Genomic DNA, 18,180 nt, shown 5'->3' on the forward strand with positions numbered 1-18,180 from the left:
CTCAGAGGTGAAAAACACATTTGTCCATTGACTCACCCTCTTTAACAAGTGACAGATAATTACCCAGAAGCACACACAGTCTACTTTACGGTTCATTATCTCACTGAATCTTGGCAACACATCCTTGATTTGTCTGTTTTACCGAGGACACCAAGGTTTACAGAGGTCAGGTGACTCACCCAAGGTCACACGATCGTTGGCGACCACTGTGTAACAGGCTCTCACATGTTACCCTTTGCAACAGTCATCCCTGTTCTGGTTTGTTTTAATGCCTCCTGCTGACATATACCCTTCATGATCCTCCTTTCCATGAGGGCAGGGCCTAGGTCTGTTTTGTTCTGGGCTGTATCAACCATGCACCCTGTGGACACTCAGAAAAAAGGCTTGCCAAGCTGATGAATGTCTTCAAAGCCAAGGCTTATCCATGATAACAGGCTGCCTCTAAAACCACAACAAACAAACAGGCCTACCCTCATTTCAAAGACTCCCAGCTGAAAAAACAAGAATTTCTAAGACCTAAGTTGGAGAAAGGATGGCGAAAGGGAGTCAGAAGGCCAGGAGGATTCTTCTCCCGCTTCTGCCAGCTTGTCCTCACATCTGGACAAGCCACTTGACCTCTCCACACCTCAGGTCCTGTATGGGCATGGTGGTTTAATTCATCCCCCAAACCTCTGTGAACTCCCACCCTGTACTGGATCTGGAGCTAAGAAGAAAATGACCTGGAAGAATGAATGAGAGGCCACATCCACTCCTCAGCGGCTCTTGCCAACTCCACTCCTCCCTCCCCACTGAACACCAACAGAGGTAAAGCACACAGAAGGGCTTTCAAAGAAGTACGGTGCAAAGAGGGTTATGGGGGATCGTTTGCATCACAGAAGGAATCTTTACTTGTCAAACTAATTCACTAAAAGGATGGCTATCATGACCGGTTCCCCTGATATATTTTTTGAGTCAGGTTACTTAAGTATTATTACATACAATAAGTGTCCTCCTTTTTAGGTGTGTAGTTCGATCGATTTTAACAGACACATGAAGCTCCTGCTGTGGTTTTTAACAGTTTATTTCTAACTTTTCCAGAATATGTTATATAAAGGGACGTGGCGCGTATGGTCCAATGAAACAAAATTAATTTTAGCTCCTCTTTCTAAAAGTGAAGGTTCCCATTCTGCCAGAAGGAAGAACACAGAACTGAAAAACCTGTCTTGAGGGGCGGGGAGTGGGGGGATCAATTTGCAGAAACATCTGCCAGGCATGGAGCATAGAGAACCGTGATCTGTTATTCCACGCAACTGAATCCCCTTTACTAATAGAAGAGTCTATCCTCCAGCCCCCACTTCTCATTTACCCAGTTTTTAAATATGTACCCAGGGGCGCCTGGGTGGCGCAGTCGGTTAAGCGTCCGACTTCAGCCAGGTCACGATCTCGCGGTCCGGGAGTTCGAGCCCCGCGTCGGGCTCTGGGCTGATGGCTCAGAGCCTGGAGCCTGTTTCCGATTCTGTGTCTCCCTCTCTCTCTGCCCCTCCCCCGTTCATGCTCTGTCTCTCTCTGTCCCAAAAATAAATTAAAAATGTTGAAAAAAAAATTTTTAAAAAATAAATAAATAAATATGTACCCAGAGCCCAAGAACATAAAAATATTTCTACCAAAGGTCATCCTTAACTGTGCAGTTTAAAACCACAGAGCCTCCTTGAATGAACTCCAAAAATCTGTAATAAATTTCACATCCTATCATTGTTTCAAGGTAATTTACCTGGACAAAGAACATAACTTTCGTTTAAAGACTTAACTTAAAATGAACTGCATGAGCTCATGTAAAAAAGGGAGAGAGGATTATTCAAATACAACTCTAACAATCTATTCAAATTATGTCTTCTCTGCGGAATTAGGTCCTGGTAACTTGAGACCAAGACAACAGCATTCCCAGCCAGAAAATGGGAACAATGCCATCAATCTAACAGTGTTTATAACTTTATTATGGGGCCAGTAAAAAAACAGAACTGATTTCCAAGCCTTAGCTCAGTGGCACTCAAAACTTCAGTGTACCTAAGAATCTCCCAATAATGGAAACTCCACTTTCTTGGACCCCACACAGACCTGCCGAATTAGAATCTCTGGGGATTGGGCAGCTACAGTGTTTAACCTTAGTCCCACGTAATTGTGATGGTGGTGGCTAAGGACCACACCCTAAGAGATACAGCCCAAGCTAAGGGAGGATGTACTAAAACAAAGATGGTGAAGTAACTTGGACATTGATACTGAGTATAGGTTATAATCTTCAGGCTAATGGCCAAGGCTTAGAAAGGTTTTCGCTATGCATATCAGTAGATAAAACCGCCCAGTGACAATCTTTCATTAATGTGCGGTTGCCTGCTCTAAGTGTGGTTCCCAGACCAGCAGCTTGGCATTAGAAAGAAATTTCTGGAGCTGGGGGCCCAGGAATCCATGTTTTAACGTTTCTCCAGGAGATTCTTCCATACTGTGCATGCATGTTCCCACACGTTTTAGTTAATGCAAATATTTTATAATGATAAATACTTAATCACAATTTTTTTTTTTTTTGCCTTGTCCTCCTGCTGGTTTTATTTTTGCTTTGATAAAGTGATTTTAGTTAGCAGACCCTCTCAACTTCTCTCCCACCCCTTCCCCACTGTGGTGCAAAGTGCATATATGTGGCACAAAAAGTTCAAGCTAGACTTTCCACTAGCTGAGGGACAATTAGTATGTCCTGAACAGCCAAAGAGCTCCAACCAAACCCGTAAATATGGCGGCAGGGGTGATTATGAAAGGAGATCCCCTCGGGCTCTCAGTGGCCCCTGGTTCCAGCAAGTACCTTTCCATGATGCCTCCTAGGGTCTGCCATAAAAGCCAAAGACATCAAATAGGAACTTAGTGGTGTTGGTGGTTTATTTCCTTCCCACCCCCTCCCAGTCACCATCTAAAATATTACATCTATAGTAGAGTGTACTTGTTCTTACATTTTGGAGTACATCAGAATCTCCAGGGGGAAACTTAATTAAAAATACAGATTCCTTGGTTACAACCTCAGCTTCTGATTCAGGAGTATTCCAGAGGGTCTCCTCAATCTGCATTGGAGCAAGCTTCCCAGAAAATTCTTCTACGTATCAAGGTATGAAAATCACTGGTGTTATGGGAGAAACCTGGGATAAGAGTAGAAAATCTGAGCTTAAGTCAAACTTCCCCAGAATTTGGTGTGTAAACCTCGGAACACCTCAGCTTCCTCAGCGTAGAAACGGCCTGCCTTCTGGGGCTATTATGGTGGCAACACACGTACAAGGCCTCAGTGAAATACAAAGTGCCAAAAACGGGCTAAAACTGGTGGGTGCAGAATCCCACCACGATTACCAACTTAGCCTAAAAAGGTAGCATCAATAAGAAGCCTTCTACATCAGATTCAAAATCTGAGAAACAGGTCAGTGACAATCTGTGAAATGTCCTGACTCCTGTCCCCGCAAAAATGGTATGCCTGTGGCCCCTGAGTGGCTCACTCAGTTAAGCATCTGACTTCGGCTCAGGTCATGGTCTTACAGTTCTGGAGTTCGAGCCCCACATCGGGTTCTGTGCTGACAGCTCAGAGCCTGGAGCCTGCTTCAGATTCTGCGTCTCCCTCTCTCTCTGCCCCTCCCCACCAACTCTCAAAAATAAACAAACATTAAAAAATAATGGTATGTTGGAGCCATAACTCCCCAGCATCTCCGAATGTGACCTTATTTAGAAATAAGACCTTTACAGAGGTAATCAAGTTAAAATGAAGATTTGGGGGGGGGGGCGCCCTACTCCATTATGACTGATGGACACAGAATCGGACACTCACAAGAAGATTGCCATCCACAAGCCAAGGAGAGGGGCCCAGCACAGATACGCTTCCCTCACGGCCCTCGGAAGGGAAGCACACAGATCTCGGACTTCCAGCTTCCAGAACAGAGACAATAAATTTCTGTTGTGTAAGCTGTGGATCTGTGGGGCTGTGTTACAGCAGCCCTAACGAAGGCAAACAATCTGACACCTCACAATTCAAAAAGAAATGCCCTTCTGCTGTTCCTTTTGTGGAGGACACTTGGGCCCCCAGTTGCGTCTCAGATTCCCCAGGGCTTGTTCTAATATCGTCACCATGTACATTCATAAAGCTCTGTGTGAACCACTTGTCGGGTTAGAGGGAGAGCCAGCTTTGACAGGGGGTGGTCCCAACGCTTCACTGCAGGCTGTGCTGTGGACTCTTGGTCTATGGCAACTGTCACAAAACCAGAGCTCTGAAACATCTGCAAGTTCACCAGCAAGTGATTTACCATCCTCATAAAGCTGTCCAAACCCAGCCCTGCACAGCCCAACTCACACTCCCTTTTTCCTTCCATCAGAGTGGCACCCACAGTCCGTGTCAAGCACCAGCTGGTCTGAGAGCTGTGAACCATCCTCGGTACTCAGGGGCCTGGGGATCTGAATCAAGAGGATCCTAAAGGCCTTCAAAGAGAGGATTTGCTCAAACTGAATGCACATTTCTTTCTCCCCATTTAGTAGGACAAGACACATGGTGGAAATATCCCCCTCAAAAAGGTCCTTTTTATATGAAGACGGAACCCTAGAGGGTCTTACCTAGTAACCAGAGGGGGGGTGGGAGAGCAAGCAGCAGACTGGTTCCATTGGGATGGTTGTCCTACACCAGGAAGGAGCTGTTTCTGTCCCATGTGCAAGGTCTACAGGGTGACTTTACCCCCTACATGCCCTTCTTGGGCAACCTCTCCTAGGGTAATTTAAACACACACACACACACACACACACACACACACAGGTCACGCTCTCAGGGATTCCAATTAAGTGCGTCAGGTGGGGTTTGGGAACAGCATTTTTCATTTAATTCCAGTATAATTAACACGATGTTAAATTAGTTTCAGGTGTACAATATAGTGATTCCACAATTCTATACATCACTCAGTGGTCATCAAGATAAGTGTACTCTTAATCCCCTTCACCTATTTGACCCCTACCCACTCCCTCACACACACACACCAAGTTCCCCTCTGATAATCACCAGCTGTCCATATTTAAGAGTCTGGGTTTTTGTTTGCCTCTTCTTCGTCTTGTTTCTTAAATTCCACATATGAGGGAAATCATATGGTGTTTGTCTCTCTCTGAATGACTTATCTCACTTAGCATTATACCCTCTAAGGAACAGGGCACATTCAGGGCAGAGAACCACAGCCATGAATTAAAGTCCGGGTCCAGCCAGACATCCCAAGGAGAAAGCATCTATGGTAGTCAGGAAAGTGGGATTCCACTTTGAGTTTTGCCAAGTGGCCCCGATAAGTCTCATCCTTCCAAGCTTCAGTTCTTTGTCAAAGGAAGAGAATGACCTAGAACTATTCAGGCCGCCCGTTTTTAAAAAAGTAGCTTCCTGGGGGCGCCTGGGTGGCGCAGTCGGTTGAGCGTCCGACTTCAGCCAGGTCACGATCTCGCGGTCCGGGAGTTCGAGCCCCGCGTCGGGCTCTGGGCTGATGGCTCAGAGCCTGGAGCCTGTTTCCGATTCTGTGTCTCCCTCTCTCTCTGCCCCTCCCCCGTTCATGCTCTGTCTCTCTCTGTCCCAAAAATAAATAAACGTTGAAAAAAAAAAATTAAAAAAAAAAAAGTAGCTTCCTGGGGTGCCTGGGTGGCTCAGTCAGTTAAGTATCCCACTTCGGTTCAGGTATAATCTCACGGTTTGGTTCTTGAGGTCAGGCCCCGTGTCAGGCTCTGTGCTGACAGCTCAGAGCCTGGAGCCTGTTTCACATTCTGTGTCTCTTTCTACCCTTTCCGTACTTGTGCTCTCTCTCTCTCTCTCTCTCTCTCTCTCTCTCAAAAAATGAATACACATTGAAAAATTTTTTTAAGTAACTTCCCTGGAATCACTCTCAGATGTCCCATAAAGACATGTGCCCTTTCTTCTTGGATGTACTAAACCCAACTGCTTTATGCTTGCACCTCAGGCTGCCTTTGGCTGATGCCTTAGCCTTTAACCCTGCCAGCGAGGGCCCAGGAGTGACAGGTGCTGAGCCCAATAGAAAGCCCTTCAAGGAGAAAATTAAGCCTCTTAAAGTGCCCTTGATGTAATCTCTCAAACCCAGGAATAATCCACACTCCTCTGGGAAGATTTGCCATGCATGACCTCGGGCCACACAGGAAATATCTTCACTTACAACAAACTTGGTCCTAGCCCCGAATGCCAAGTAATTATGGGTGGTCTTGCAGCAATGTAAATAGAGAAGACAGGGGTTGTCCTTTAAACACAGGACGTTTTGGGACTCTCTAAGCTGGGTGCTTGGGACAGCAGCACTGAGAAAACCATCGCCACCCGTCTGCAGGAACGCACTCTGCCATGGGCTCAAATGCAGGAGAGAAAGGAGACCTCTCTCCATGCAGTCGAGTGGACTCTGGGGACGAGTGAGACACCAAAACAATTCACCAGAACATCGAGGTCAATGATAGGTACTTCAGACAAGGGCATTTACTGTCTTCAACCCAGTGACAAAAGTTACCAAGCAGACCACTTAAGTGCCCCTCCTTCAGAGATAAAAACAAGAGGGGCGACCATGTGTCCACAGCGACCTAGCCTCCACAAGTGCCTTCTATCACTCAACAAGTAATTAGCAAGGAATGGGCTTCATTCATTCATTACTTGAATCTTTAACTCTTAACACTTGACCTAAAAAAATATTGCTCCCATGAGACACCGCTTTTCCACTTATTACTCACTTCCTTAGCTCAAATCTGACAAAGATTTTTTTTTCCTTATCTAAGGCTAACCTGTCACCAGCCAAGTTTTCTACATCAATTACTCATTAAAATTGTTACCCACTATGTGCTAAGCATTGTTTTAGACACTTGGGGACACAGCACCAGATAGTTTCTCTCCCGGAGTTTATAGTCTAGTGCCATGGGGCAGGCAATAAATGAATCATGCATATAATATCTGGGAATGATAAATGATAGGAAAACAAAAAGGGCAGTGGTTTGAGAGCAGGGGCTACAGGGTGCCAGGGAGACCTCTGCGGAGGTGCTAAGGGAGCTGGCTGGTAAGTGAAATGAAGTGTGAGAGAGCGCCCCCAACCTGAAGGGGCCAGGATGAGGAGATCCAGCAGGAGGGCTGGAGGTGGTGCAGCCAGGACACAGGAGAACGGGGTGAGGACAGTGGCATGGAAGCCTACTGAAGAAAGTGTCCCAGAGAGCGATCAGCTGGCTAACGGCTGCTGAGAGGCTGCAGAAAGGGACAAGGAAGAGCCGGCCCCCAGATATCAAGGGTGCCTGAGGAAGTGTGGCTTCGGTAAAGGGGGGAGGGCAAATTGGGGTGGGTCCAAGACAGACTAAGAGGGGAGGAGGTGGAGCAGAATGTATGCCAATTGTTTCCAAAAGGGTCACTATTAGAGAGGGTAGAGGAATGGATGAACCGCTGACGGGGGGATGGGGTCAAGAGTGTGCTGTTGGGGCTGCTTTTTCCCTTAAGAAGAGGCATCTCTCGGGTGGGAGATTATCCATCGGACAGGGAAAAGTGATCACACAGAGGAGAAAGGTGACACATGCATGAGGACAGAGCACAGGCCCCCAGGCACACGTGGCTACAATGCTCTGCGGTTACAAGGCTGTGTGGCTACAGGGCTGTGTGGCTACGGTTGTAGACAGACTAGCAGATTTCGCATGGGAAGATGATGACACCCGTTCCTAATTGCTTCCTTTTTCTCACTGAAATAAGCCAGTCATCAGCTCAAAGTGGGCGGGGGACAGAGACATAGGGCACCCCACTGTGCCAAGAATCCCCCTTGGGATCTCTGGTCATAAATCAAGAGACCATACAGATACCTGAGTGTTTTCTCCAGCGGGTTCCTCAGCCTCAGGCAGGAGCACAGGAGGTAGAGGGTGGGGTTTTCCCAAGGGAGTTAGATGAAAGGCGGGGGGGAAGGGTCAATCAAGGGAGTTGGTGCATGCAAGCACCTGTGCTGGGGCAGGGGAGGTCAGAGGAGAAGAGAGGGATGACGGTCAATGGAATCTGGAAGGGTCACCAGGTTAGAGGCCCTGGTAGGGGGGAAGGCTGGGTGGGACTGGATACTAAAAGGAATAAGATGAAAGAGAAAAGGTTGAGGGTCGGACTGGAATGCTTGTCAAGATATTTGCTGGAGGTCCACTTAATGATCATGAGAAGGTCTACAACCCTGTTCTTCAAATGAAGGACTAGTGGGTCGTAAAATCAATGTAGTGGGTCATGACGAGCATTTTTTTGAATTGAGCAAAATAAAAAGTCTAAGAGTACAGTATACGTAGTAAGGTTGAATGTTCGAGGAGACGTGTTCCAGTTGTGTGTATATGCTTGTATCAGGTCATTACATAAAACCTCTCTCCCTTGTGGACTGGTGTTAAAAATCAATCAATCCGTCAATCAATCAATAGAACACTGAAGCAAGGTTTCTCAACGCTGGCATGACTGACATTCCAGGCCACATAAGTCTTTGTTGTGGGGGCTGCCCTGTGCACCGTAAGATGTTTAACAGCACCCCTGGCCTCTACCCATTAAATACCAGCAGTATCCCTTCCTCCCTTCAGGCTATGACACACAAAAAATGTCCCTAGATGATACCAAATACCCTCTGTCTAGAGACACCCATGGGAGGGATGGCTCAAGTAGGGTAGAGGAAAAGATAACAAAGAGATGTGGCCGGGGCACTGAGTTGGGCAGGCAATCTATATAGATTTCAAGTCACCAAAACTGTTGATGGCACCACACGACTCGCTGTTCAAAAATTCTGATTATCAGGAACCCTAATAAAACATAATTAGGCAGGAAAAATGGTTTTAAATGTTTACAAAATTCAATTCTAAGACTTCCTGTAAATTAATATATACAATATAGAACTGTAAAATAATTAAGCCAAACCTATAACCCCAAGATATTTTAGCAAACAAAAGTGAACTAAGGATCACAGAAGGGAAAGTGTATTGGATGTACTGCCGTATATAGGAAGATGTTACTGTTTTGATATTTTGATTATCATAGGGAAATCTAGATTCCTGTATCTGATACACCAGCCACTGGTAAGATTTTTATTAACATGTTTTCTGATTATAAGAGAAATATACCCTAAATATAGGGAAAATTTGGAAAATACGAGAAAGTATTTTTAAAGAATTTAAACATCTATAATCTCAACCACCCAGAAAAAGCCATTTGGTTTGCTCCATTCGCACAAAATGTCAAAAAAACAAAACCAAAAACAACAAAAAAAAAGGTTGAAGGAAGGCCAGATAAACAACATCTTCGAAAAATGAGGCGCCAGAGAACTGTAGGTAGAGACTCTCTACCTTGGCTGCATATTAGAATTACCGGGAGAACTTCCCCACTAATGCCACGGCTCCACCCAAACGAACACATCAGAATCCCGAGGTGATTCCAGTGCATAGCTGGAGTGGAGAGCTCTACAAAAGAGACCCATCCTACAAGTTTAAGCAGGATCTCCTTCATGAAAATTTCCCTCCTGTTTCACTTTTTCCCATTCACCCTGCTACCATTACCAGTTTTGCTTTGCTCATAACTCACATGTGAAACCATTAGAAAATAAAAGGCACGAAAATTAAGTAGCTAAAAATAGCACAAGTGTTTAATCTGCTAAAGAATTTTAGAATTACGTGATCAGTAGGGAGGGAAGGCTTTCAAAAGGTAAACTTCTTCTTGAGCTTTGGGTCTGCCAAGCCGCTAAGGACTTACAGACAAGTAAGGGACCCTGAGGACAGCCAAGCATGTATGTGCCACTGATAAGCACTGTTAGAAATGTGTCCCCTCTGGCAACAGTGAAATAAACACTTGTTGAAATTAATGGCTACTGCACTTAATTTCCTCCCCCAAAATGCACTAATGATCAGATTACAATGCAATTTAAGCAACATTTATCTCCGGTCACCATTTTCTTCACAATGCCCTTTACATGTAGCCAACTTTTAATTAAAAGAAATTCAACGACTTCAAATCTTGAATACGCATGTATGTTGGAAAAACAAAAACCACACAATCTCTAACAGTCTTCTCCACTCTCTCATGAGAATCCATTACAGAATATTTAAAACCATACTCATGAACTCTGACTTTCACTGTGGAGTAGACAGATATCCATCTATCCATCAGTAAATCCCCAAACATGTGCAAAGGATGCAGGCAAGAGTTAATTACCACAACCCAAAATGTATTTCTCCATGCTTGGTAAAACTGATAAAATTGAGTGAATTTGCCTTGACTGGCATTCTAATTTCGACCCATGACAGGGCAGAGCCCTGGCTGGACAAGAACACAAGATCTGCAAAACAGGAAGCTGGTTTCTCTAAACCAGCAGTTTGAAAAGTATGGTCCATGACCAGCAAGATCAGTATCACCTGGGAACTTATTAAAAATGCAAATTGTCAAACCCCACCCAAGACTTACAGCCTGAAACCCTGGCCAAACGACGTGGCTTTTAGCAAGCCCTCTGGGTGATTCTGATGCATTCCAGCTGGGGAACCGCTGGTGGTATCTAAACCATGGTTTTCAAATGGTGCAGCAGAGCCTGGGTCCCAGTGGATTGAGACTCAGTCTCCCACCAGGACTCGCAGCGTCACCTAGGATGGACTTCTTCAAATGGGGATGGAGTTTCCACTGCTTTTCCACAGCTTTTTGGGGGATAACTGCCAAGAACTCGTAAATTCTATCAAGTTTCAAAAATCACACTAAGAGGCAAAATTACAAATGGTTCACGTGAAGCAGTCAGCAAGCTAGGGATCGTGTGGAAGGGGACCTGAGTTCGAATGCCAGCACAGTCATTAGATAGCACCTCTCTGAGGCTCAGACAGGAAAACCAAGCCTAAGGACATGTTGCTGCTATCTGAGAAGACTCTGCAATTGGCCAGACCTTCCCTCAGTTGGGATCAGACAAAGTCAAGGAAAAGGAGAACACTAAGAGCTTTCTTGATGTCTTATTGTCACTACTCCCCTGGGGGAGAGAAGTAAACAGCATTTCCTGAAGCCACCCTTTACGACCAAGGCAGCAGGCACGGACTCAAAAGTGGGAAATTTCAGGATGTTAGAAGCTAATTAACTACAAGTTTCCCAAGAGATAAAAGATTACTTCAGAAAACATAAGAGAAAGCAGGTGTAATACTGCTCACCTTTTGTTTCCAAAATGGTCCCAAACAAGTTTCGTATTCATGAACCAAATACTATTTTAAAGTGTTTCCCTATAGAAAAGCTTTTGTTTGAGCAAGTAAACCAATCAAGGTGTATATGGAGCAAGTTAGTCACCTCCCCTTCCCACTCCCAATTTTAAACAATCTCAAGTTTTATGTGTCCTTCACATCTCTCTCCAAGGTTATATACCTAGAGCTTCTTTTTTAAATCAGAAATAGGATCATACTAAATTTGATACTCTGTAACTTGATTTCATTTACATTTCATATGTTCTGGACATCACTTGCAAAATAATCCAAAATTATTATTCATCCTGATGGACATTTTATGTTGCTTCCCATTTTTTTACTACTACACTATTATTGTAGTATTTTTGTAATACTACCTTAAACATCATCACACATAGATCCTTGCATGCTGATGTTTTTATTTCTGTAAGACAAGACTCCAAATATGTGATTGCTGTGGCACATGGCGGCAAGTTCCAAACTTAGAAATTGCTTTCCCTAATCTTCTAGCAATTCATACTCCCAAGAGACTGTAAGTTGCCCCCCCCCCCATACATCTAAAAGAGAAGATGTTACCAGTTTTTTTTTTTTCAATGTGTATTTATTTTTGAGAGACAGGGAGAGACAGAGTGTGAGCAGAGGAGGGGCAGAGAGGGAAGGAGACACAGAATCCGAAGCAGGCTCCAGACTCTGAGCTGTCAGCACAGAGCCCAACACGGGCTCAAACCCATGAACCATGAGACCTGAGTTGAAGTCAGCATTCAACTGACTGAGCCACCCAGCCACCCTACCAGTTTTGTTTTTAAGTGGGTCAGTTGGATGGACAGAAAACAAATACTTGTTTTAAATTTGCATTTCCCTGACCATCATGGAGGCTGAGAATCTTTTCACATGTTCATTGGCCATTTACATCTCTTCTTGTGGGAACTGACTATTCATATCCTCTGTTCATCTATTATGTTGGCCTACAAATACAACTTAATCACACACTCATTTCTCCCCCCACCATCTACTAGATATGTAAAATACAAATGAGTATCATCTCTTAGGAACTCGGTGTGTGAGGTTAGGACAGGATGTCTTCCGAGCATGAAGCACAAGGCAAGCCCTCAAAACAACTGGGTAAGTGAATAGCAGACTTAAGAGAATTTTGTTAAGACTGCAGCTAGAAGAGTAAAAAGGAAATACAAATATTCATTACTTTTCTAGATATTCAGAACAGCGTCCCTTTGGCTGAAATTAAATGGTTGGTTAAAGGAAAACAAAACCATGCTTTTGGCACTGACTCTGAAAATCCACTGTGAAAAATGGGTGACAAATGAGCACAGTTTTAATTCATAGTTCCAGGTGATGCATAAAGAAAACGCTGTGACAACCAAACCATTTTGTACCAGCCTTGTCTACCAGGTGTCATTCAAATGGCACCTGACACTGAACCAAAGGTTGTTAGGATGGTGACGGACAGGAGATGCCTACCTTGGAGTGCCTGGGTGGCTCAGTTGGTTAAGTGTCCAACTCTTGATTTCAGCTCAGGTCATGATCTCACAGTTTGTGGGATGGAGCCCCGCACTGCCCTGTTTGCTAACAGGGAACATGCTTGGGATTCTCTCCCTCCCTCTCTCTGCCCCTCCCCCACTTGTGCACACGCAGGCATTCTCTCTCTCTCTCAAAATAAATAAAAATTTAAAAAAGGAGAAGCCTACCTTAAGGATTTCGTTTCTTTTTTTGTGTTTTGTTCTCCACCCCCTCCAACATTTTTTGCCGTTCATAATCTGCTTATTGACGAAGGGGGCCGTGGAGAGGGCCTGCAGGCGGAGTTTGACAGAATGCAGATTCCTTAACTCTTAACTTTAGGCAAAACATCTGGTTAAACCTAGCATTTATCCCCATTATTTGTAATAGTTCTGTTTGGCTTATGTTTTAACTAGTCTCCTTATTAAATATAAAAGTAATAGGATTAAGAAGTTCTGGGGGGAAGTACTGTAATTAAAAAGGCACCAGTTGGGTATGTTAAGCTGTAATTCTGGTCCTGCTTATTAAGTTTTCCTTCTTGCCTTTAAAATTTTGTGTACCCAATAAAAATGACTGAATTATTTAACTCTTTTTTAGTACTTCCTGTATTGGCCAAACACCACCCAAAATCTCCAGGAAAACATTATGACTCAAGAGTTCTGAATCCATAATGTCACAGATCACAAGTTTCAGACACTGTCCCAAGAGTCTGGGGCATGCCACACACACATCACACAGCCTGGTAAAGTGACAGGCAACTGTCCAAAATGCACTGGCGTTTTCTAACCTTTTGAAGTTATAAAATCTTTTTAACAACAACAAAAATGCAGGAACTTTGAGCAACCCATGAAGTTATAATATGAATCAGGCGAGAAGCAAGAAAGCACAATTTGTAACACTGTTAACAGCGGCATAAGAAATTGATAAATATTAAGGTAGTAAACTTGGGAATGAAGATGGAAGGGTGTGCAACTTCTCCTTTTTAATTTTTTATTTCAGCTTTATTAAGAAAACTAATTTTAGATACAGAGCACAAGTGCAGGAGCAAGAGAGAGGGGGACAGGAGGGTGGGGGGAGAATCTTAAGCACGCTCAATGCTCAGCACAGAGTCCAACTCGGGGCTTGATCACATGACCCCAGGATCATGACCTGAGCTGAAACCAAGAGTTGGAGGCTCAAGCCACTGAGCCACCCAGGCGCCCCAAGAAAACTCGTATTTCTAAAATTTTTTATTATATAACATTTAGCACAAGCACACAATAAGTGACATATGTAGTCACAAGCATAAGGCTAAAATGAATAATACATTTTTAGATGTATAGTTTGATTTTTCTGAGCATAGTTGGTAAAAATTTAGATTGTTCACCATCTGTAACCACCCTTAACTGCTCTTGGGAACTAATGATCTGCTGGAAATGAGGGGTGGAGGAGAAGGGGAATCAGTATAATTTTAAGTTACAAAAGACAGAAACTAGACTAGAAATCTCCATCTCCCCCCATCACTCACTTATACCCCACTTTGTAAAACCTGACTTCACTTAAAAATACTCTAGGAAAGGGGCAAAACCTGACTTCACTTAAAAATATGCTAGGAAAGGGGCACCTGGGTGGCTCAGTTGGTTAATCATCTGACTTTGGCTCAGGTCATGATGTCCCAGTCTGTGAGTTAAAGCCTCGCAACATGGTTCTGTGCTGACAGCTCACAGCCTGCAGCCTGCTTCCGGTTCCATATTTCTCTCTCTCTCTCTCTCTCTCTCTCTCTCTCTCTCTCTGCCTTTCCCCTGCTTGCTCTCTTTCACTCTCTCTCTCTCAAAAATAAAACATTAAAAAAAGGTTTTTAAATAAAAAAAAATACTCCAGGAAAGCGTGTTTGGTTTGAAAAACCCTAGGGGCGCCTGGGTGGCGCAGTCGGTTAAGCGTCCGACTTTAGCCAGGTCACGATCTCGTGGTCCGTGAGTTCGAGCCCCGCATCGGGCTCCGGGCTGATGGCTCAGAGCCTGGAGCCTGTTTCTGATTCTGTGTCTCCCTCTCTCTCTGCCCCTCCCCCGTTCATGCTCTGTCTCTCTCTGTCCCAAAAATAAATAAACGTTAAAAAAAATAAAGAAAGAAAGAAAATAAATGAAAAACCCTAAACAAGGGGTGCCTGGGGGGCTCAGTCGGTTAAGCATCTGACTTCAGCTCAGGTCACGATCTCATGGTTCGTGAGTTAGAGCCCCCATTGAGCTCTGTGCTGACAGCTGGGAGCCTGGCGCCTGCTTCAAATTCTGTGTCTCCCTCTCTCTCTCTGCCCTTCCCCTGCTCTCACGTTGTCTCTTTATCCCTCTCAAAAAATAAATAAGCATTAAAAAAAAAAAAAAGAAAAACCTAAACAAGTAGGGTTAGCAGGTGAATTCAAGACACAACTATAAGCCTAAGCTGATAAGAAGTATCCCCAGTAACTTATTTAACAAATTTAAGTTTAAAATTTTTTGCTTTCCCTTTGGAGGCAGAAGTACAACATCACTGTCAAAAACAGACACCTTTTTAAAAAGTAAAAAAAAAAAAATGCATAAGAGTTTAATTAAAAAGTGTATCTCCTTGATAACCTAAGTGGGTACAAAGGCAGAGAAAAATCAGTGACTTCCTCAATCTGAAGAGCCCTGTGTTTCTGTGATTCAAGGTACCATCACTAAGACTGGGAGCTTTACGAAATAGACGGCTTTCTGCAATTGATTTGAGTCTCTTCTAAATGAGTTATGCTAATTTTGGATATAAATGTATCTTGGGCTCTGGGTGTTTTCCACAATTCCAGGGTTCAATGAAAAAAAAAAATAGCATTCATGCAGGTGTCCCTCAAGGCCACGTGTCACATCCACCACCCCTCCACAGTTTTTGTATAGATGTCCGAAAATCAGCAGTCAAGGAAGACAAAAATCTTGGAAACGCAATGGCTGACATCCACATGGAGGCACTTAATGAAGTGAACTAGCGAAGCAGCAGCCTAATCCCTGACATCAGATGAAAGCTTCACATCCCCCCTTTTCTGTGATCCCTTGAAACCTCTCCAAAGATGAAGCCCCAAAGTGCTGACATGACCTCAATACTATGGCATCATTTCAATAAGACGCCAAGGAGAAAGGCTTGCGTGTTTCTGCACTCAGCTGATTGTAGGTCAGCAAACACGCCCTTCCTCTGCCCCTACACAAAGCAGAGATCACAATCTGCTGTATTTCAAAAGAAAAGAATGCCCACAGCCCCACTCCTGAGAAGTCGCCAACTTCGCGCTCTGGAGAAGGGAGGAGGATAATGTGCAACCTGACGAATGCCACAAGTCAGCACACCCAGGTAGTATTAAAGGCAAATACGTGGTACGTGTTTGTCATTTATGTACATTTGGGGGCCCGTTTCTTCGGGGCATCATCCCTACCCTCCTCTTTGTGCCTTGGACCACGCCAAATACTTAGGCTCATTCTCTCGTCTTCTGGAAATAATCGGAGGTTAGTCTTCACTACGAGACACAGGGATTCTGAAACAGCCTCCTTTCCCCTATTCACCTCGACTCTTCACGGGCGGCCCAATTCCAAGTTTCCCCACGCGTCACCTGAAGCCCCAACTTCTGGAAACGCCCCCCTTAGCTAGCCTCCAAGAGCTGGCATCGCGGCATCGCGGCGAGAGCCGAGCACGCAGCCACGGGCGCTGCCGCTGTCGCCGCCGCAGCCAAGGAGGCGAGGCGAGGCGAGGGGAGGGCCGCTCTCCGGCCCCGGGGACGACCGCGAGCCAGGCCCTCGGCCCCGACCGCTAGCCGGCTCGCCTCCTCTCCCTCAGGGAGCGAGGTCCCGCGCCGCGCTCAGCGCCCAAGCGAAGCCGGGCGCCGGGAGCACGCTCTGCACCGGGCGCCCGGCCGGAGGACGCCGCCAAGCGCACGGCTCCGGCGGAGCGCCCGGGCAGCCGCGGCGGCTGGGGAGAGGGGCGTGTTCCCTGCGACTCGGAGCCTGCAAGCCGCGTCTCGGCGGGACAGCGAGCGGAGGTGAGCCGGACGCGCAGCCCCTGACGGCGGCTCTCGGCCCTACACCCGGGCCGGGCGGGCCTGGCGACGCGTCGCAGCCCGCGCGCCCCTGCGGGAACAACCTCCGTGCGCTCCCTACGCGGCCGCCTCCGCTCCTGTCTCGGCGCGCAAACTTTCCCGGCCAGAACCCCTCCTGCCTCTCCTGCGGGGGCGCCGCGCTATCCCCCGGGCCCCAGAAACTGTACGCCCCCTCCCTCCGCAGCCAAGACCCACTGAAAATATGGCGCCCTCGAACGTCGTTCCTCGGTCCCCTCAGGGAATCCCGAATTGCCAGTCCCCAGGACCCCCGGCTCCCAGTGGGCGCGAGATTGCAGCTTGCGGCGCCGAGGGAGGAGAGGGCACCGCTAGTCCAGTGCGAGGCCAGCGGCAGCAAATCCAAATCCTGTCCTCGCTCTCGGGCGGGCGCTGCCCAGGTCCCTCAGCGGCCAGCAGTTTTGCTGGTGGCGAGATTGCCAAGGGGAGTCGTGGAATAGGCAGGTCTGAGAATCTGGGACTGGAGGAGCTCCGCACCGGCGGGCTGTCTTTGCCTCCAGCCTCGACCGGAGACTTGTTTGCAAAGTGGCGCTGGAGTCCGGGCGGCCAGTGCTGGAATGAAGCCGCTCCGCCCGCGCCAACTCTCCTGGCGCGGGGGCCCGGCCGGGGCCGAGGGGACACTCCATGCAGGCGGGGCCGCTTTTCAAAGCCCAGTTACCGGAAACCCAGCGGGAGCCCCGGAGGGGACTGGCTGCCCGCGGCCAGGAATCCGTTCTCAGGCGCCGGCTGCCAGCCTGTTTGCAAACCGCTGCGCCCAGGTCGAGTGCAGTGAAAACATACATGTGCAATAGACAGGTGCATAAATTTTATTTTATTTTTATTTTTTTTGCAGAAAGCCCTCCTAGGACATCAAATCTGGGAGCTTTGCGGGTTTTTTTCTGCATTGGCATCACTCACGAGATGCAAAAGGGAGGAAAAAACCACCCACATTTTCCTTCTGTAGAGGGGAGGGAAAAGACACGAGAAATTCATGCAACGTGCATGCAGCTGGAGGAAGAGGAAAACCCGAGTGAGCCGTGCGCCTTACCGGGGGATGCATTTACTGTCTCATTGCAGAGCGCCTGCCCCGGAGTGCAGCCGGCGTCCCCCCGCGCGCCCGGCGACCGCTCCGCTCCCGCAGCCGCTTCAGCCGCTGCCGCCGCCGCTGGCTCCGGGCGCGGAACAAGAGCCGAGGGCGAGCGCGAGCGCACGGCCCGCGAGCGCCGGGAGGGCAGGAAGCGCGTCATCACTCGGGGACGGCGCGTCCCCGCGCGGCTCCGGTCCAGCAGCGGCGCCGTGCGGCACCCGGGTTGGGCCGGCACGGTCACCTCCTGGGTCCCTGCCGGGCGGCTTGGTGCTGGGAGGATCCGCGTGGGGAGGCAACGTGCCGGCCGAGTTGCCGTGGGGAGAAGGGGTCG

General features: G+C 46.9%; 1 protein-coding gene across 3 annotated transcripts in view; it reads right to left on the reverse strand.

Annotated features, from left to right (window-relative positions):
• TLN2 (talin 2) overlaps window positions 1–17,954 on the reverse strand; it is a 456,802-nt gene extending 438,848 nt beyond the window's left edge. For all 3 annotated transcript variants that reach the window (XR_007153041.1, XM_047863106.1, XM_047863103.1), the window contains exon 1: window positions 17,811–17,954. The gene's annotated coding sequence lies outside the window, so the exon portion shown is untranslated. The remainder of the gene's footprint in view (window positions 1–17,810) is intronic.
• Between the last annotated feature and the right edge of the window lie 226 nt (window positions 17,955–18,180).

The sequence above is a fragment of the Prionailurus viverrinus genome, chromosome B3 (assembly GCF_022837055.1).
Source record: "Prionailurus viverrinus isolate Anna chromosome B3, UM_Priviv_1.0, whole genome shotgun sequence".
Taxonomy (NCBI): domain Eukaryota; kingdom Metazoa; phylum Chordata; class Mammalia; order Carnivora; family Felidae; genus Prionailurus; species Prionailurus viverrinus.